Source organism: Tenrec ecaudatus, chromosome 6 (assembly GCF_050624435.1).
Source record: "Tenrec ecaudatus isolate mTenEca1 chromosome 6, mTenEca1.hap1, whole genome shotgun sequence".
In the NCBI taxonomy this organism is placed as follows: domain Eukaryota; kingdom Metazoa; phylum Chordata; class Mammalia; order Afrosoricida; family Tenrecidae; genus Tenrec; species Tenrec ecaudatus.
Genome location: NC_134535.1, coordinates 158,344,217 through 158,363,850, shown reverse-complemented (window position 1 = coordinate 158,363,850; position 19,634 = coordinate 158,344,217). Strand labels below are relative to the sequence as shown.

Below are 19,634 nucleotides of genomic sequence, written 5' to 3'. Positions count from 1 at the left end.
ATCCCTCTAAACCTAATGCAGTAAAGATATGTCGCACTCCTTCTTTGGATTTCCAGTTATGAAAGTCAGTAAGATCTCTTTAGTCCAGTTAAACATACCATTTTTACATCGTGATTTTGTTTTACTGAACATAATAAAACATTAAACTAGCATTGTGTGTTTATGAGTGCATATGATGAGAGTCGAATTAACGAAACTGCTGTGACAAAGTAAAACTTTATATCATAATAAGCAAGCTATCTTAGCGTCACACATCACTGCTTTGTTCATTCATTACAGCAGCATCCCAAGAGCTTACTATTTAGGAAGGACTCATCCAAGTAGTGATAAGAGAAATGGTACGTTTCTTTTTAAAATTACTGATAACTCAGACTTTTCAAACTGATCTGGCTTAAAGTGGCTCAAGAAACTGTGTTTTCACTAAAGAGTTACAGTCTTGGAAACTCACGGGGGCAATTCTACTCTGTCCTATGGGGTTGTTGAGTCGGCACTGACTCAATGGAGAGTTTTTTGAAATAACAACTCACGGGTCCCTGGTGATGCAGTGGTTTAAGCAATGAGACACATACCCACCAGCCACTCCATGGGAGGGACACTGGGCAGTCTGCTTCCCTAGAGATTTACAGCCTCAGGGGCGCTAAGGAGCAGTTCCATGATTGCCTTTGGAGGTCACTCTGAGTCCTAACCGACTGGATCGACGCAGTGGGTTTTGGAGTTAACAACTCATAATCTCAGGCTTACTACTCTAACCCAGGAGAAACACAGTTATCCGTTCTTCCTGCAACATAACTCAGACAATTTAATCTCAAGAGAAAATAAAACTGGACACTTATGACATTCTGGAGGAGCTCTGGCCGCACCCTGGAAATCCACCGTGCCTAAATCAGGAAGAGAAACTGCCTGATTTCACACGCCAGCAATTTCCAAATGAGCACAGGAAACCTAAGACATGTCAAAATCCTTCAGGCAAAAGGAAAACTCTCAGAAGATCCTGAAGGATGTACACCCACCCCATTTCTGACCCAAACTGGAAATCTCTGAACACCACAGCTTCCATTTTGCCAGAGAGGCTACCTGCCAAGAACAGCCCTGGATCACAAGGGCATTTGGAGGAGCCAGAGTTGTAGATGGTTTGGAAGATGAAAAGCAGTGCTCAGTGCCAAGGGCTATTACCAATGTGAGCTTCCTTCTATTTATATTCATCTTGTCACCCAGATCACTCTGCTAATGCTGCCTAAGTATATCTCCTCCCCACTCTTCTCAGCCAACTCTCAAGCCTTTCTAAGAAGAGACAGGCCCTGCCTCATTCCATCGTCAAATGAGATGAACTGATTGTTTGGGGCAGAAGGTTGATGGAATTTTGCCATCCACCATATGCTCAGAGCTTGATTTAGCTTGATTAGGACAGCAATTTACTCGCCATTTTTCAACCAGGCTTCATTGGTTTTCACTCAAAATAGATTGAAATCTGACACAAATTGCTGCCCTTGCATAAGAAATGCTAATTTTTTTTACAATCAGATTCATACCTCAATAGTAGGAAATAAGATATGTTGAGGATAATAGGCAGTCAGGGAGAAAATGCCAGGGCTCGAAGCAACTTACTATTCCCACAATAACATAGTGCGTCTTCTAATTCATGGTTCTTACTGTCACCTTTTAACCTTCCAATCACACACCTTGTATGGCAGGATACCGTGAGGGAAACCAGTTGTTCAAAACATGGTGTGTTAGTCTGCGTAAACCAGGGAAACAAATCCACAGAAATCCACAGGTATAAGAGAGAGTTTTATATAAAGGGCAAGTATACAGTAAGAAAGCATCCCAATCCAGTGCTGCCTAAGCCCACAAGTCCAACATCAGCCTATATGTCCAACACCAATCTCCTCCTCCATTTCACGAAACACACACAATGATGCCAACTGCAAGAGGAAAGCCGAGTCAGTGAACGTGTAAGCATCTCAGCACTGGCTCGGGTCTCCATGTGGCTGCTCCAGCACCCTTGGCTACATTGGGGTAGGTCCATGTGGCTTCTCCTTGAGGATGTCTTGCAGTAATTGAAGTTTTGCCAGCCGAAGCAGGGAACTGGCTAAGGCAGCTGCACCTTGGTCCGACCCTCAGAAAGCAAGAGACCAGAAAACTAGAAAGGCGAGGCTCACCGAGTCGTTTATCCCTCCATCCTTCAATTAACCCCACTTGTGTTCCTCGGCCAGGTTGACACAATAAACTGTATCTCACATGGCCATGTGCAATCTAGAAAAACGTAAGGCCCTTTTTCAAGAGGAGGGAAGGTCCAGCAAATAGTGCAGGCTTGCTGTTCACTGTCTTTAAAGCTACTCTACTTACTTGCCTGCAAGTTATTTTTGTACGCGGAACTATTGCATTACTCTCAAGAAGGGCTGGGCTTTGAAACACTCAGTTACGTACGGACTCGCGCATCCTATTGGATTTCATACTGGACACCATAAACCTGCGTCCAACCCACCAAGATAAATTAAACACCACCCTCGGGAAACCTGACGGAGTGACACGAGCTGCACGGCCCAGAAGAGCTGGTCCACAGCCCCTCGCAAGAGCAGCGTGAGTTTTAGAATTAGCAGACAGACAGACAGAGTCATATTGGGTCCTGTCACCTTGAACAAACCCCGAGCATAGGATTTTCCCTTTACTTAGCAAGGAATACACTGGAGAACCAATCCGTGTTTGTAACAAAGGGGTTATTAGTTGGCCTGCGATCATCAGAGCTGCAGTTCGAAACCACCAGCAGCTCCTTGGGGGAAAGATGGCCTTTCCTGCGCCCGTGCAGTGTTACAGTCTCGGAAACCCCCAGGGGCCTACCCTGTGCTACAGGGTCTCCATGAATTGGCGCTGACTCGATGGCAGTGAGTTCGCAAAGCAGAGTGAACTTCATCTTCCACAGGACTCTGTGCCCGCAAGTGTCACGATTCGTCTGAGGTGCTGTGGGTCAGTTCCGACTCCTAACCAGGGGCAGAACACGGACGGCTTGCTCCTCGCCCAGCCCCATAAGCTTTGCCATGGTTGCCCCCTGGGTTTCAGCCACCGGGTCAGTCCATCGGGTAGGCGGCTTCCTCTGGCTTTTGCTGAGCCACTAATGTTCTAAGCCTGCTGTTTCTCCAGGGATTTGCCTCCTAATAACATGTCCAAAGAAGTCTTTTTCATTACTTAATTTCTCTTTGCGAGAAAATGCCAGGTCAAATATTCCAATTTTCATGTGAGTGTCTTATTTAAAAGTGTTGAGTTATGATAAACATAGCACATAATAACCATGCAATATTATTCCAACTCATATCTGAGCAGCCGCGGGAACCCAGAACTTGAGCGATAAAGAAATCTTACAGGGAACCCCTTTGTAAATTAAGGAGGCAGAGAAAAATGCCTTACCAATCACTGCTAATTTTCTGAGTGGATGGTATGAATTGGTTACTTCAAGTCAGACAAACGCATAGGAATGATGCCTGAGATGCACAACAATATACCACGGAGATGAAATGCCTAAAGCAGGACCTCAAACAATGGCAGGCACCAGCCCACATGTGAAAGCAGCCCAGGTCACAGTAAGCCCAGCCTTCAGGACTCTGCAAGCCAGGTGCAGGCCCACCATACAACTGCAGCGGTCCACATTGCCGGTGGGTCGCATTTTCCTATAAGCAAAGAGACAGCCATGAATTTAGGCATGAATCAGATTTTGTAAACTATATCATTTATCCACAGGCATAGATGCTTGCCCTTTATTGGAGTCAAATTGCCTCTCATCTTGTAAAGCAAGTAACTCCAAACTCACTGTCATCGAGTCAATACTGATTCATGGCAACCCAATAGGGCAGGACACAAATGCCCCCACTGGATTTCTGACACTATTTACGATATCAACAGTCTCACATTTGTCTGATGGAGTATCTACTGGTCTCAAACCGCTGACCTTGGAGTTAGCAGCCCAACACGTAACCACTATGCAACCAAGGCTCCTTAAAATAAATGCCAAAATCAAACCAATTACACTGCCAGCGAGTCGATTCTGATTCAGAGCAACCCTGTAGGCAGGTTAGAACTGCCTTTGTGGCTTTCCAAGACGGACACTCTCCCATGGGAGTAGAAAGCCCCGTCTTCCTCCTGTCGAGCAAATACGCACACTCTCGTTTATTTTGGTTGTGAAGCACATGGAAGGTTTAGCAGGCACACAGATCGGAGCTCGTACGGCAACATGCTACCATTTACTGGACTGGGCTCTTGGCATTTCATCAGCCAGAGGGAAGGACACCTGTAGAAGCCACCTCATCTCGTCAGCCACACAAACTTTTCAGGAAATCTGGATTTTTCCTTTGCCTTCCTCATTAAAATGAAGTGTTAAATCTTGTTGAAAAATGAAACAAAATCTGTTTCCCCTGAAGTCATTCGGACTCAACCCAATGCTGCAGGACAGAGGAGAACTGGCCCGACAGGGTTCCCAAGAATGTAAACCATTACAGAAGTGGACGGCCCCATTGGCCTCCTGAGAAGCGGCCGGACGTTCAAACCACTGGCCACTTTGCAGCTGATATACCATGCAACAGAGACGCAAGGGAGGAAACAGCCAAACGCCGTTGCTCATTCGATTACAAAACGCCTCACAGGCTTGGTGGGGCCTTGAGAAAGCTATCAGGCTTGAATCAGCAGGAGTGGGTAGCCCTTCAGGCTAAGGGAACTGGGAGGGGGTGCTGGGGAGATGAGACGCAATGGCGACAACACCCTCACAGTTCAGGGAGATAGCCAGGACACAACAGACACAAGGGATGTGGGTAGTTGGCATGTGGCCTCAAATGCTCAGCTGGCTACTCAAAAGACTCCATTATAGTTGAGTCGGTAAGGCACTGCCATTGAATTGGCTCTGGCTCAGAGCCAGCTGGGAAGACAGAAAAGAACTGGCCCACAGGATGGCAAAGGCTGGGGGCGCAATATGTAATGCATCAGGCCACCGACTGAGAGCTCAGCAGCCGGACCCCCAACCACCCCACAGGAGGAAGATTCGAGTCTGCCTCTGCGGAGCTTTGCAGCCTTGGAAACCCAATGGAGCCATTCTCTCCCGCCCTGTGAGCTCACGACAGACCATAACCAATTCACTGTCAGTGGATGGTTGGTTGGTTGTAATCTTCAAGGAAGCAGACTACCACAGCTTTCTCGTGCAGAAGCAACTGCGGGTTTGAATCTTGTGGTTAGAAGCCAAGCACTTTAACCACTGAGCCACCTGGACTCTTTAGTCCAGTCCAGCCCAAACCAAACTGACTGCCGCTGAGTGGATTACAACCCGTAGGGAATCTATGCAGGTTTTCCATGACTGTAAGTCTTTCCATGAGCGGACACCCTCATCTTTCTCCCTCAGGGGTGCTGGGGGTTTGGAACTTCTGACCTGGCTTAAGCAACAGGATGAAACAAACAAGATGAGACTGTTCTGTATTTGGCAGCTAGCTAGACAGAACAAAGCACAGTTAGGTCACAAATTCTAAAGGCAGGAATGCCAAGCTCCACACCCCAGGCCTTCAGGTACTCTCAGGAGGACACTCGCGAGGAGCGCCGTTCCTGGTACCTGCCACCGAGTCGGCCGTAGCTCAGTTACACTGCTATAGACAAGGGATTACACAAAGAGACTTGAAAGAAAAAGTTAAGAGCGAGAGAGAGAGAGAGAGAGAGAGATTGCTCTACAACTGCCAGCTTTGATTAAAAAGCTGGTGTCTAACTGTTCACATCTCCTTCCCTGAAATCAGGGAAAGCACGCTCGGCAGAGACGAGCTACAGCGGGGCATAAGGCCTCGAAGGATCCTGAAAGCTGTCAGCTTCAATGTGAACGTGAACTCGCACTATTCATGTTTTTCCTGTTTAATGAATGCTCCAAAGTTAATACTTCGGGTGCCCTCTGCCCAAAGGTCTACGTGACGCAGAGATTGTGAATACCACGCTGAAGACTCCATAAGACTCACCTGCCCCAGAATAAACCTCGGAGCCCAGCGCTGAGAGTGGCGATAGCGGGAGGGTGGAGGGAGGGTGGGTTGGAAAGGGGGAATCGATTATAGGGATTTACATGTGACCTCCTCCCTGGGAGATGAATAACAGAAAAGTGGGTGAAGGGAGACATCAGACAGGGCAAGATATGACAAAATAATAATTTATAAATTATCAAGGGCTCATGAGGGAGGGGCGAGCGGGGAGGGAGGGAAAAATGAGGAGCCGATGCCAGGGGCTTAGGTGGAGAGCAAAGGTTTTGAGCATGATGAGAGCAATGAATGTACAAATGTGCTTTACACAACTGATGTATTATGGATTGTGATGAGTTGTATGAGCCCCTAATAAAACGATTAAAATCAAACAAACAAAACCCTCAGAGGCATCATGGGTCCTCTGCTTGCCTCTGTCCCTACCGCACAGAAGAGAGAAAAGAAAAAAGCACACGGAACTGAGAGGAAGTCCCTTAATTAAGCACACACCTTGTTCACACCCTCGGAACTTTTACAGCCTGTTCTTCAGGGGGCTGGAGTATTCAGACTGAAGACTGCACGCAAGACGAACGGCGACAAAACATGCAAGGTAAGGACAACAGCTTTCAACAACAACACAATCGCGTCTGCTTGTCGGTGTAAATCTTAGCAACTAAATCTAAACCAGAGCAGGGCATGACCAAACCTGCAGCTTTCGACATATATCGAGGAGTGATGTTTTATCTACCTCCAAAGATGATTTAGTAATAGAGTATCAAAAAGATTAACTATGATTGAAGTGTCTCTATGAGCAGATGAAAGGGGCCCTGGTAGTGCTGTGGGTTAGGCATCGGGCTGCTAGTCGCACGACTGGAGGTTCAAAGCCACCAGCTGCTCCGAAGGAGGAAGACGAGGAGGCTGTCTGCTGCTGTAAAGATTTACAGTCACGCATCGAGTCATATGAGTTGGCATCAACTCAATGGCTGTGGGATGCAGAGAAAGTTTAACTTACTACAGTTCATGCCAACAATGATATCCACTGCTAATAATGGGAGACTGGTTGGAAAGCTAAACCTTGACTCCGGAGTTCTTATCACAAACCTCAAGTCATGTAACTGCAAGGTAACTATCTCCAGGTACACCCTCGCTTTCCTCCCCAAGCATCACTTTTCTCAAACGCCTCTTCCCCACCACTCTGCCAAGGGTCCACCGGGTATAAAGAAACAGCCACATCAAACTGTGGTTGTGCGCCAACACGGTAATTCCCACACATGCCGACCGTGCATGGCAGTGCTGTCCTACAGGGTTCTTGAGACTCTAATCTTTATGGAAGAAGCCTTAGCGAAGTCGTTTGCTATGCAGTGAGCTGCTAACCACAAGGTCAGTAGTTCGAAACCAGCTGCCATCCCGGAGTAGAAAGGTGAGCTTTTCTATTCCCTTAAAAATGTTTCACCTCGAAACCCCCTGGGGGTCATCTATTGTGTCCTACTGACTCACTACGAGTGTGAGTCAATGTGGCAGCAGGATTGTTCCTGGTTGTCGAATCTTTATGGGAGATCACCAGGCTAAGACCTAAATGTTGGCGGTGTACTTTCGCTCCATCCCTCAACTTGCCAGATCACTTTCTCTCTCTCTCTAGAACATTCCACTTTACAGAACATGTCGCCAGGCCTTCCACATAAATAATGTGTCTCTTTTAGACAGGGACTGGCTGGTGGGTGGCTACAAACAGTTTCTTATGAATGTCTGTCTTTTTTTAATTGAAGGACTCTAACCTAAGTCACGAACCCATGGGCAGCATTTATATTAAGGGACAGATTACCTTTGGTGGTGCAAGCCCAGAGTGTTCCATTTAGCACACAGACAAGAGGGTGATGACTACTGAGCGTATACGGTGTGTAAAACAATCATTTAAAGCCCACCCCGAGAGAAGCATCCTTTCCAGCCTGGAAGTGGGGGTCAAAAAGAAAAATGACTGACAGCACGGATGCTTTCCCTGAAATTGCTAAGTAGGTACCACATAAAGGTGTCCAAAAGATCTTTCTCTAATGAAAATATAAGGTATTTGTCACAAAGCTATAAACCTAATTGAATCAAAACATCTTTCACCCAGAGAAGCAAGGTTTTTTTAAATAATATATGTATACTTATGAAGAATTCCATTGTCATTCATTTATTATAGGGGGCGAAAAACCAGAAACAAGGAAGAGTGGAACATTAAAATCCAATGGCTTAGGATCACACCAGCAGATCTGAGCCCCAACTGCGATTGCTGGTGGCAGCCAGAGCAGTGATTCTGACTCACGGTGGCCCTGGGTCACACAGTAGACCTGACCCCACCCTGCAGAGTTTTCTGGGTTGTAGTCTTTAGGAGGAGCCCTGGTAGTGGGGTGATTAAGGACTGAGCTGCTATCCACAAAATTGACAGTCCCAAACCACCAGTTACTCCACAGGAAAAAGCCCTGGCAGTCAGCCTCCTGAAACACAAGACAGTTCCACTCTGTGTTAGAGGGTTGGTTACTGAAGGATTGCGACAAGTCAGAATCAACTCAATGACAGTTTGGTTGGGTTCGGTTCGGTAGTCTTTGAGAATAGATCATCAGCCCTCCACCTGTGGGGCGATTCTGGGCATGTTTGAACTCCCAACCTTTCCACTGGCTGCCAACTGCTTAACTGCTACACCACCAGAGTTCCTTGAGCCAGAACTAGGACTTTAAAAATCCCCAAGATCTGGGTCACAATAACAGCTTACAGTTTATTTACCCCAGGTTCAGGGCATCTCTAAAATAACGCCAAAAGCCAATTTCTCTGAAAACTCAGCTACTTGGATTTGGCATAAACTGGTTTTGTTCCCCTCTGATGTTTTAAAAGACGGGAAAGGCACTGCACTCGAGCAAATAGTAAAGAGCCTTTGATTTGCCGGCTTCATGGCCTGAGGTCAACTGTACTGGGTAAGGGCCTATGACCAACAGCTCAGAACAGAGGCAGCACAAGGCAGTGTTGACATAAGGCTCACATCAAAAGCAGCTTTTGTCTTTTGTTGTCTTCAGTTTTCTACATGAGAAGAAACTAATCCAATACAAGATCAAAAGTCTAAGTTGAAGCTCACACTGGACTCAACTGTGGCCAACGCTGTTCAGAAGGGAAAACTTCAATCGTATCGTCTGGATTTCAACTCTCCATTCACCTTGTGCCATCTTTCTGAGAGGGTAAAAATAAAATTGATCTGTGTTTCAGTTGTGTTTTTTTTGTTTTTTTATGGTCAAGATGAAATTTCAGAAGGTGAACATGTGACAGGTCTTTAATACTCGAGTCACATGCCAGTGACGGATGCTCTGTTGTAACTCATGAACAGTGAGTATTTTTCACTTGGTGTAGTGGCTGTGTTGGGTTGCAATCTGAATGGTCGGCAGTTTGAAACTACCAGCAGCACCTAGTGTGAACGACTGGGCTTTCTACTCCCATAAACAGTTTCCCTCTCAGAAACCCATAGGAGGTTGCTAGGAGTCAGCACTGACTCCATGTTTGTGAGACATGTAAAAAGTGACGGCAGCGTCATTTAAAACAGTGGTTCTCAACCCATGGGTCACGACCCTTTTGGGAGTCCAATGACCTTTTCCAGCAGTTGCCTGATCATAACAGTAGCAAAATTGTAATTATGAAGTAGCAGCAAAAATCATTTTATGGTTGGGGGTCACCACAATATGAGGAACTATATTAAAGGGTCACAGCATTAGGAAAGTTGAGAACCACTGATTTAAAAGCTCTGCTTTCCCAAGATCATAATTACATACAACAGGAACATACTCTGTTTCCCCGAAAATAAGACAGTTTCTTATATTAATTTTTGCTCCCAAAGATGTGCTAGGTCTTATTTTCAGGGGATGTCTTATTTTTCCTTGAAGAATACGGTACACATTTATTGTCGAACCAAAAAAGGGGAAATTTACTACCTATATACGGTATGGTAGTAGTTGTCATCACAAACCAGCATAACCAGACAAACTGTGAAGCCTACAGTAGCAAGAATTTCTTGTTATTACCATTATTTCCATGTACAACAATCTATGGTACATTTACTCATTTAGTCAATGACAGTCATCATCTTCTGGAACATCATCATAACAATCCAAACCCTTTTTTTTCAGGGAGGTCTTATTTTCAGAGGGATGCCTTATATTTCAGCGAGAGGCAAAATTGTGAGTAGGTCTTATTTTCGGGGGATGTCTTACTTTCAGGGAAACGGTATCTGAGACCTTGGAGGGGGTTGCAATGGATGAGTCGAAACAAAATGTGTAAATTATTGCATGTGAAACCTATCATCTGCTCTGCAAACTCACAATAACATGTTTTTATGAGGATTTCACTGGGAAACCTTGTCCACCCACCCACAACCTGACCTTCCCCCTCAGACCTCTTTTTGTTGCCAAAGCTCACTACAATTTGAGTGCCTTGAGGCTGCCAAAACTACTACGTTGATGTGATGTAAAAAAAAAAAAAGAGCACCGAATTCCTTGGGAAAGAGCGAAATGGAAATACCACTTTCAGAACGGGATAGACTTGGATGGAAGCTATGTCAAGAAACCATAGCTTCCCATTTTCTATTTGGCTTAATAAAGGCTTCTATGAGTTTATAGCAGTACTTTATTACTTACTCTTGGGGGAAATTAAAAAACTCACTGCCATCAATGCTGATTCATAGTGACCCCTGTGGGACACCGAGACAGTAACTTTTACAGGAGTAGAAAGCCCCATCTTGCTCCAGAGGAGCTGCTGGTGGTTTTGAACTGCCAACCATGCAGCCAAACTCACAGGGCTCCTGAATCCTTGGAAAAGCAGGATTTATATCCTCCTTCTTGTTAGTTGTGTCACTTTGGACAAATGACTTAAACCTCACTGAAGCTTCAGCCTCCTCTTCCCTAAAATATGTGTGTTAACACTCACACGATAAAGTAGGCAAAATACAACATCAAGAAGCAAGAAGAGGAGCTGGCTAACATATATTTGGTTAGGTAACTGTCCTCTTTATTTTCTAGGTTATCCAGAGAGAAATTCCAAATCAGAATAAGCCCACAATCCTTTCAGTCCTTCTCCCTAGACCTTACAGAGTTCATTTAAATGAGACGTCATAGGAACTTCCACTTGAGATTTTGGACACATATATTGAAGTGATTCGGTTCATGCTTTTTGACTGAAATGAACAAAACTTGCCAAAATTAACTGAGAGTTGAGAAAAGTATACTTCACTACCCTTTTCTATCTTTCTCTCAGTCGATAGAACTGCAGGGGAAAATTCACAGGACAAGCAGGTGTTCCATGCTCCCCTGACCCACCATACTCCGCTAGTCACAACTGCTGAGAGCATTTGCCTACTTTCAAGAACGTATCAAGTGCATTCAGAAGCACTTAGCACTGTTTCTACCAAAATTTGTCATTTTTGAAGAAAGCGAAAGGGCATGGAACATAAGGCACCCTGCCCGTTAATTCTCCCACCCGTGTCAATCACCATCTTACAGAGCGGAAATCCACGTGGCAAGCAAGCCAAACTTTTTGAATAGTGTCATTTTATGGATAATTCAAGGAGATCTGGTGTCTCAGGGGGGATTGCATTGGGCTACGAACCACAAGGTGAGCAGTTCAAGCCCACCCACAGGAGCTCCCATGAAGATGGAGTGTTTCCGCAGCCGACTGGGGCAGTTCTACGCTGTCTTTCTGGATCTCTGTGAATCCGATTTGACTCGATGGTAGGGATCTGCTCTTGTTGGGGCTATGTTGTTGTGGTGGTGCTGTGAGAAAGGCGGTTGGCTGCTAAGCTCGGGTTGGCCGTTCAAACCCACCAGCTACTCCCCAGGAAAAAGAAAAGGCCATTGCTGTGAAGACTTACAACCTAAGAAGTGCGACGAAGGATCTCTAAGAATTGGAATAGTCCGGACAACAGTAGTGTAGACAATCCACGTGGCCTAACTATCAATGTCTGGTGCAATATTGACTTTTGAACATTTACTACACATTAGCCACATGGGTAGAGTGATGACGGTAGTTTTAATCAGAACACTGCTGAACTCAGAAAAACCAAGCCCTGCGATTCTGACGCAGACCTTTCAGTACACCATTCCTTGTGACACGGACTCCCCAGGCTGAGCATCTTCATGCATGGACAACACACAGTCCTACCTACTAACAAACGTCTAGTTCACTAGAACACAGAGCCAACAGTTGCTTTAACAGGAATTGTTCACATGCATTTTCCCAGGAAAATGTTAGGCTCACAAAGAGGAAGAACTGCTTCGTGGTTTGGTTTAAAGGCCAGGAACAGAAAGTCGTGAACTCTAGGTCTGATTCACTGGGTTAACCAGGGGGCTGCAGCCATCCAGTCACACTATATGAACAAATGAGCTCTAAACACCCTCCGATGGGGAAGTTCTACTAGGGTAGCTGGAAAAGGGGCTGTGTCTGGAATGGTCACTTTTAGTGTAGGAATTTTAAAGCATAATCATGCATGATTTCTCTCCATGCTTCTGAGTTGGAATTGACATGAGGGCCACGGGTTGGGTTGGGTTGGGTTGGGTTTGGTGTTCAAAGGCACTTAGGCCTAGCCCACCCACTCCACCATATTATTAGGGTTATCTGTGAAAGCTACATTTGTATATGCCTCAATTGTGATCGGTCTACACTCTACCTTTCCCACAATGCACATGGCATCAGAACCCATGTGGAGCTTAGGTCATTAGAAGCACACCACTTCACTTCTGCACAGGCAGCTACAACTCCTCATTGCTCTCAGACATCTTCTCATCCTAATGTCAATCAGGACAGTGGTGTTTTCTTTACTTTTCAGACATGAATCCCAAAGATAAATCGCTTGGGCATATTAGCATAGATGTATTGACTCACAGATCTCTTTTTGTTGTTTATTCCAGAGACACAACAAGATCTCTAAGTGATATTCCTGACCAATGACCTCTAAGTGATATTCCTGACCAATGACCTTATAACGAAGCCATGGCTTAGAAAGATGATATACTTCATTCCAAGGTCACACAGCTAAACAGAAACAGCTCTGAAGGGAGAAACTAGAGACCTCCTGATTCTTTCTCCTTCTGCCAGGGTTTTACAAGCTAAGGTTTATAGATCTTAGCTCTCCATAGTGAATCCACAGGTTAGTGGAGGGGGGGAGGAGGGTTGGTGGAGGGAGGGTGAAGAGACACCCTCAAAAGCCAGCAAATAATTTTTCCTTATTTGCATAAGAGGGACAAGAAGCTACAAGGGAAGCAATTCAGATGTAAGAACAGTTACAAAAACTATAAAAACATGTCTTGAATTAGACATCCCATTTTCATGTTGATGGAAGAATCTTTATGAGTTACTTTAGAGTAGGCATAAAACCTCTTTATGACCACTGTCACATGAACTCCAAAACTTCCAAATAATGAATTACTAAGAAAATATGTCGACCCCTAGTGAAACAGAATGGGAGGTAATCCAAGTTCCACAGACCATTTCTGCTCAAGCTACTTACAAGATTAAAATAAACAATAAGTTCTTTTACTTCACTATTCTACGAAACCTCTTAGATTTCAGTATAGGCCCAAGAGAATTTGAATTTGCATTGTGTGGACTTCTTAGAGCCACAAGCATTCTGCATAATTGTATGGTCACCTCCTGCAGGTGCAGTAGAAAGCTCTGTTTCCATCACTCAGCATTCATCACTCCACTTTCTTCTCAAAGTTGGCACATCCTTGGTAGTCAATGGAATGTACACAATGGGCAGAAATGGGATGGGACAAGGGGGTGGTACTCCCAGGGAAGTAAGTGGAAGGCCTCAGAAGGAGAAAGAGGGGAGTCTAAGATCACCAAAACAAGGTGTTGTTCCCTTTTTCCAAAAACCTATTTTGTAATTTCCAAGTCAAGAGTCTTATTAATTATGCCTCTCAGAGTTTTACACACACACACACACACGATGTCTCCGGAGACCGTAAAGAGAAAAAAATTCTCCCTAAACCATTACTCCCATCATTAGTGAGATTCAAATCCCAGCAAGATGGCCTGTTGGAGGTTCCAGGTGCTGGCATCTTGGTAGGAGATAGGAATGTTCAGTTAGCACCTCTGCAGGTCTCGGTTGGCACTTAGAAAGAAATATATACATCAAAACAGGGCTGATCATTCTCACATTCTTCTTGGGCCTTGGGGTGGGGGCATGCTGTCCAATGCCCCCGCTGCTGGGTGGTGTTGTCTCCTTGCCTGGGGAGGAGCCTGCAACTAGCAAACACTCCTTCCCTACAACCTTCTCCGCTAAGGGCCTCGTCCCAACAAGGAGCTGAGCGAAGGATCTGATAAGAGTCTTCTTTTATGGCGGGAGGAAGCCGAGTGTGTTCAATGTGAATGCTTAAGTAAGAAGAAAGTAGCAGATTTCCTATCTTCCAGGAGAGCACAGCCAATTCCTTCCGCCCGCCAAGGCCTCTCCCCTCCCCCACCCCACTGCCCGTTCCCTCTCCGTCCCCACCCCCAAGCGGGCATTCAGGAAATGGTGCCAAATGTAAGCCTGTTTTCCCCGGTCTCCAACCTGAATCCATTCCCTTGGGGTAGAACACACCGCATCAATCTCCCAGTTCCCTTGGCTACTGCGCGGTCCGAGGGGAGGAAAGCGCAGGGAACGCGCGAGGAAGCGTGGAAGGAAACGACCATGGATCCGTATTCAGGCAGGTTCAGTTCTCCTAGGAAAGCGGTTTTCCCACCAATCGGCTCCGGATCAGCCGCGGCTGCGCCGCCGTCGCCAGAGCGGGGGCTGCGCGCTCGGAAGCGCGGGGGAGGCAGCGCGCGGGGCCTAGGGGACCCCAGCCTTTCCAACGACGCCCGGCCGGGTCCCGAGAGGCCACGGAGGGGAGCGCCTGGGCCGAAAAGCGAAATCCGTGAAAAGACTCACTCTTGCACAGAAAGCAGGGAGGGAACGTACCAGCACAGCCCCGAGCGCCGCGCTCTTCCCGAAATCCCACCCCAACTCTGCAAATCCAAAGACGATCCCGAAAATCCCGAAAGCGAAACTGCAAGTAGGTCTCTGGAAGTTGGAAAGCGGCTTCCCAGGCTCCTGGGCGGGGCCTTGGGACTCCTGGACCCCCAAAACGCTATCAAGGGACCTGTGCCCGGTGGCGATTTCTCCGCATTGGCTCTGGGCGCTGGGACATCGTCGGTAATTTACGCGTCAATAGCCCGGCCCCACCGCTGGAAGGGGCTGAGCCTTCTGGTGTCGGAGGCTGCGGTTCCTCTAGCTCCGACCTACGTCTTGGGTCTCCCCCTCCTTCCTCGCCTCCCCACAAGAGAGGAAAACTTGCGCTCTGCCAGAATCCTGTGGAATGTTCTTTGTAATCGGCTGTGCATGCCCTTCCAACGGCACAGCCCGGTGCAGAATCGCGGGTTTCGGGCGTTGAAGTTAATTGTGTGCTGGTCGGAGGCGACGTCAGGAGGAGGGGAGGGGTTCCCGGGTGAAACTGCAGTTTAGCAGCAAAGAGCCATTTTAGGCTGGCTTCTACTTTCGCGAAGCTTAATTACGCCGCGGCCGACTCGAGGGCTGCGCCAGGGCGGACGCGCGGGAAACGGCGGCTGGAGGGGGCGGGGGACCCGCGACAGGCGGCCGTGCCCGGAGTGGGGGCGGGGGGGACCGGGGACCGAACGCGACCTTGCAGGAGCATCACCAATCCTTGGGCCTGGCCGCCCAGGTGGGAAGGGGAGATTTCTCCAGCTACTGCTGCATCCCCAATCGCAGGGATGCTCCTCCCTGGGCCCCACCCACTGGCATCTGGAAGGAACAGGCCCTTCAGCCAACACTGCGCCCCGTGCAGACCCTATCGCTCTCTCCCCTCCAGGACCCTCAGTAAATGCCCACTGGCCACGTTATTGCAAACCTGGCCCGCAGCATTTTGAGCCTCATTTCAAAACCTCTCGGGAAACTTCACGGTTGCGTGATCCGGTCCGCCAAGCTGGCCAACCCCTGGGGACTTACCCACGTCGCGCGGCCCGCGGTAGCCACCCAGCCCCCAAGTCTCCCGCTGACACCGCGGGGCGAACTCCGCTACGCGGCCCCGCCTTGGCCACGGGCGACCCCTGTCGGAGACCCCAGTCCCCAGCGACGCTACCACCCGACTTTCCAGGGGGGTTCCGGAGCTGGGGTGTGCATGCTCCTTGTGCCTCCAGCTCTTCGCTGACTCCATTCTGCCCCCAAACTCCACTCCTCGCCCCCCACCCCATCCCAGAAGTTAGCCAACAGCCTCCACCTGCTTGCAGGCCACTGTCAGAGAATGCCTCACTCTGCCCCACCGTTCTTGGGGTCCAACCTGAAAAAGGCACTTTCCTTGGAGAACGCTTCCCCCATCCTCCATCTTCTCCCTAGAGCGCAACTCGGGAAAGTAACGGGGCCACCTCCGAGCTCCGCACCTCGAGGCCTCTAGGGCTAGGTCCTGGAGACCTCACCTTTCCGGCCCTCCCGGGCTGCCCCGCCCCACCCAGTTCCTTGGGCAGCTCACCTCCCCACCACTTCCCACCCCGCGCGGAGAGGAGTGAAGCGGGCACCCAACGTTCCGTACAGCACACCACACGCCAAGCCCCACGGGCGCGAGCCGGAGTGCATCGACTGTCGGGGACAGCTCGCCCTTTTCATTAATGTCTCCTCGCTCCATCTACCTGGGGCTTTAACAGCACAGGATCCAGCGCACAGAGCGGGAGAAAGAACTGATCTCAGAGAAAGCCGAAATAAATGATTACCTCTGCCCTCATGTATTTTTCACCACGTGTCAGCAGTTTGTCACATCAAATCATGGCAGGAGCTGGTTCTAAGACGGATCCACATATACGGGGCGGGCCTCCTTGACTCCCCCCAATTGCACACGCAAGCACACACACTAACCTATAGGCACACAGAGCAGCTGAGCTTCAATGCCCCAGTCCGGGCCACCAGTACCCCTCCTCCCACCACCTCTCCACCCCTTTCCCCTCTAGCAATGGACTTTACACACACACTCTTGCCACGGAAAAAAACTAGGGCGACACACTCTTTGTCTCTTTTCCCATTTAATTCGCTAGAGTAGCTCCTGGGGTAACCAAAGAGTGTCGAAACGAAGGGGTGGTGACTCCGGTTGGGTTTTTTCCCACTTCAAAACCTTTCTTTTCAATTCTGAAGACACCTCGGCCCGCCATATTGAAACTGGCACGGTGCAGACATACTAATTCACCGCAGTTGCAGCGCTTCCAAGAAAGCTCAAGTGTGTACCGGGCACCGGACGAGGATCTGGCAAGCGCCTCTCAACCCTTCCCACCCCGGGAGCTCCCCTTCGCCGTGACTAATCCCCTCCCGAAGTCCCCAGTCAAAATAAATAAATATATCTAGCCGTTGGTACAGAGGTTCTTTGGAAGATTTCACCGAAACACACAATAATAATAAACTCCGCAACCAGGTAGGGTTAGTAATTCTGAAAAGAAAGTAGACGACGGGAAAGCTCCAAGTGACAGGATATGGCTTCAAATGCACACACACACATACCCACATGAACAAAAAGACCATCCATCCTTGCTGGGAACATCTCCGAAACTACTAGAGGCGATTTCATGTCGGCTGTATGGGCAAATACTTCGGAAAGGGGGACCCTAAATATATGTGTAAGCGCCCTGCGGTTCTCAAATCCTCCCATCACTACAGCCACTACCACCTTCTCCCCTGACGCGCGCGCACACACACCCAAAAAAAGAAACGAAGGAGGGGAGGAGGCGAGGGGCGCGCGGGGTGGCAAGGGTGCTGCGGGCTAAAAGGAGGGAACAAATGAGGAAGGTGAGCCCGGGGGTGGGGGCACCGAGGCGCGGCGGGCGCAGGCTGCACCCGGCGGAGAACACTAAGCAACTAAGGAACGGACTCCGCTCGGCCAAGCTTTTCAAAGAGAAGAAACGCGGAGGAGGGGGAAGGGGAAAGGGCGGGGAGGGGGGAGGGGGAGCAAAAATGACAACCTCGAGCGCAGAGCGGAGTTTGTGGCTTTGCTCAAGTGGTGTCTCTTGTGGCTCCTTCCCTTTTCTTTTTCTCCTTCCCCCACCCCCGATTGGCTCGGGCTTCCTTTTTTCATACGCTGGGGGGGAGCTGGGTGGGGGTTCTACGCGGACCGGCGCACTCAACCTGCCGGCCCGAGACCGCGCGGGCGGGCCGGCCCGGGCGCCTGGGAACTGCGGTCGGAGCGGCGTCCTACCTGGTGAAGTTTCTCTAGCCCCGGGCGTGCAAGAAGGCCGCGAGCCCTGATCGCCGCCGCGGAGCTCGGCCGGGCTTGCTCGCTCGCTCGCTCGCTCGCTTACTCGCTCTCCTTCGCCCGCGCTCTCGCTCGCCCGCTCGCTCGCTCCCCGCCCGCTGCCTCCTTGCTCGCACGCCGGCTCTCGTCCTCCGGCTCCCACTACAGCCTCATTCCAATATGGCATCCTCTCTGTGCGCATGCCCGGCACTCTTTTTTTTTTAAGCTTATTTTTTTTTTTATGCAGCGAACTCCTTCAATGACCTTTTCCAGCGCTTGCAAAATTTCTGAAGCCAATTAGACCGTGTGACGTTATTGACTGGCTTTCTCTACCCCCACCGCGACGCCCCGCTCACGACACACAACACCCCCCCACACACACACACACCCACCCAACTCCACACACAAATTTCAGGCTCACACTCTCCCTCCACCCCCCAGCCCCCCACTCTTTTTATAGTTCCACACATCATCTGCAGAAAGTTCGGCTCGCAGGCGTTTCAGCAAACACAGCTACAGAGAAAACTGGAAAATTGCGATGCTTTTTTGTCTCCCTGTTTGCTGTTCCTTGTCTCCTTCGAGTATTTCCTCCGTTGATAAAAGTGCACGAATTTGCGCTTTTCATCCACTGGTAGTTTGGGGTGGAGGGGGACTAAATGCTAAGCAATTTTCGCCCAGCCTCCTCCGCCCCACCCTGAGCTAACATAGCATTTTCTAGAGAGATTCGAGGGTTTCCTTCCCCTTTGGGGATGGGGTGGAGGAGAAATTTTCCAAAGAAACATGCCCAAGGGAAAGAAAATTAAGTTGGGGCTGCGCAGGCGAGCTGCGTTCTGCGGGGCTGGGACAAGACCCAGGTAACCAGGATCGCCAAGGGCCCGGATCTCCTGGGACTTCGCCGGGGCCAGGGCGAGCCCGGCGTGGCCTGGTCAGTGGAGGGCGGGAAAAGATTCCTTAGAGGATTTGGAGAGGAGCGCCCCCCCCACCCCCACCCAGCAATCTGTGGAATGAGCTGGAGATAGCGCAGCCGCGGCCAACGCTTAATTTCCAGGCGGCTTGGAGCCCCGAACACTCTACGGGAGGTGTGTGGGAACAGTCCGCGGAGGACCGAGGGGTGAAGTCTGGATTGGGAGCCGAAGGAATTCTCGGGGCCTTTACTGCAAGGGAGGAACAAAATGTCCCCAAGGCGGAAAAACCGGCGACTGCGGAGTAAGCAAGACCGAGATCCTCAGAAAAGGGTTATGATTTGCTTCTAGTTGGAGAGGCTTTGGTTCGGTGTGCATTTCCCCCGGAATAGCGAACGGACACGTTTGCTCGGGTGTTTTGCCCTACAGTCTAGGACAAAATCCCTGGAGTCTCCCAATTCTGGGTGCACGCCTTGCTCCCCAACCCCGTCCGCCATCTCCCACCGCGC

At 49.0% G+C, this 19,634-nt stretch overlaps 1 protein-coding gene across 2 annotated transcripts in view; it reads right to left on the bottom strand.

Annotated features, from left to right (window-relative positions):
• The window catches only part of SFMBT2 (Scm like with four mbt domains 2), a 264,343-nt gene extending 245,971 nt beyond the window's left edge, over positions 1–18,372 (bottom strand). The window contains exon 1 of one of the 2 annotated variants that reach the window (XM_075552409.1): positions 18,188–18,372. The gene's annotated coding sequence lies outside the window, so the exon portion shown is untranslated. Of the gene's footprint in view, positions 1–14,919; positions 15,396–18,187 lie in introns of those variants that run through there. The other variant, XM_075552411.1, reaches the window with a different exon arrangement.
• Positions 18,373–19,634: the final 1,262 nt, after the last annotated feature.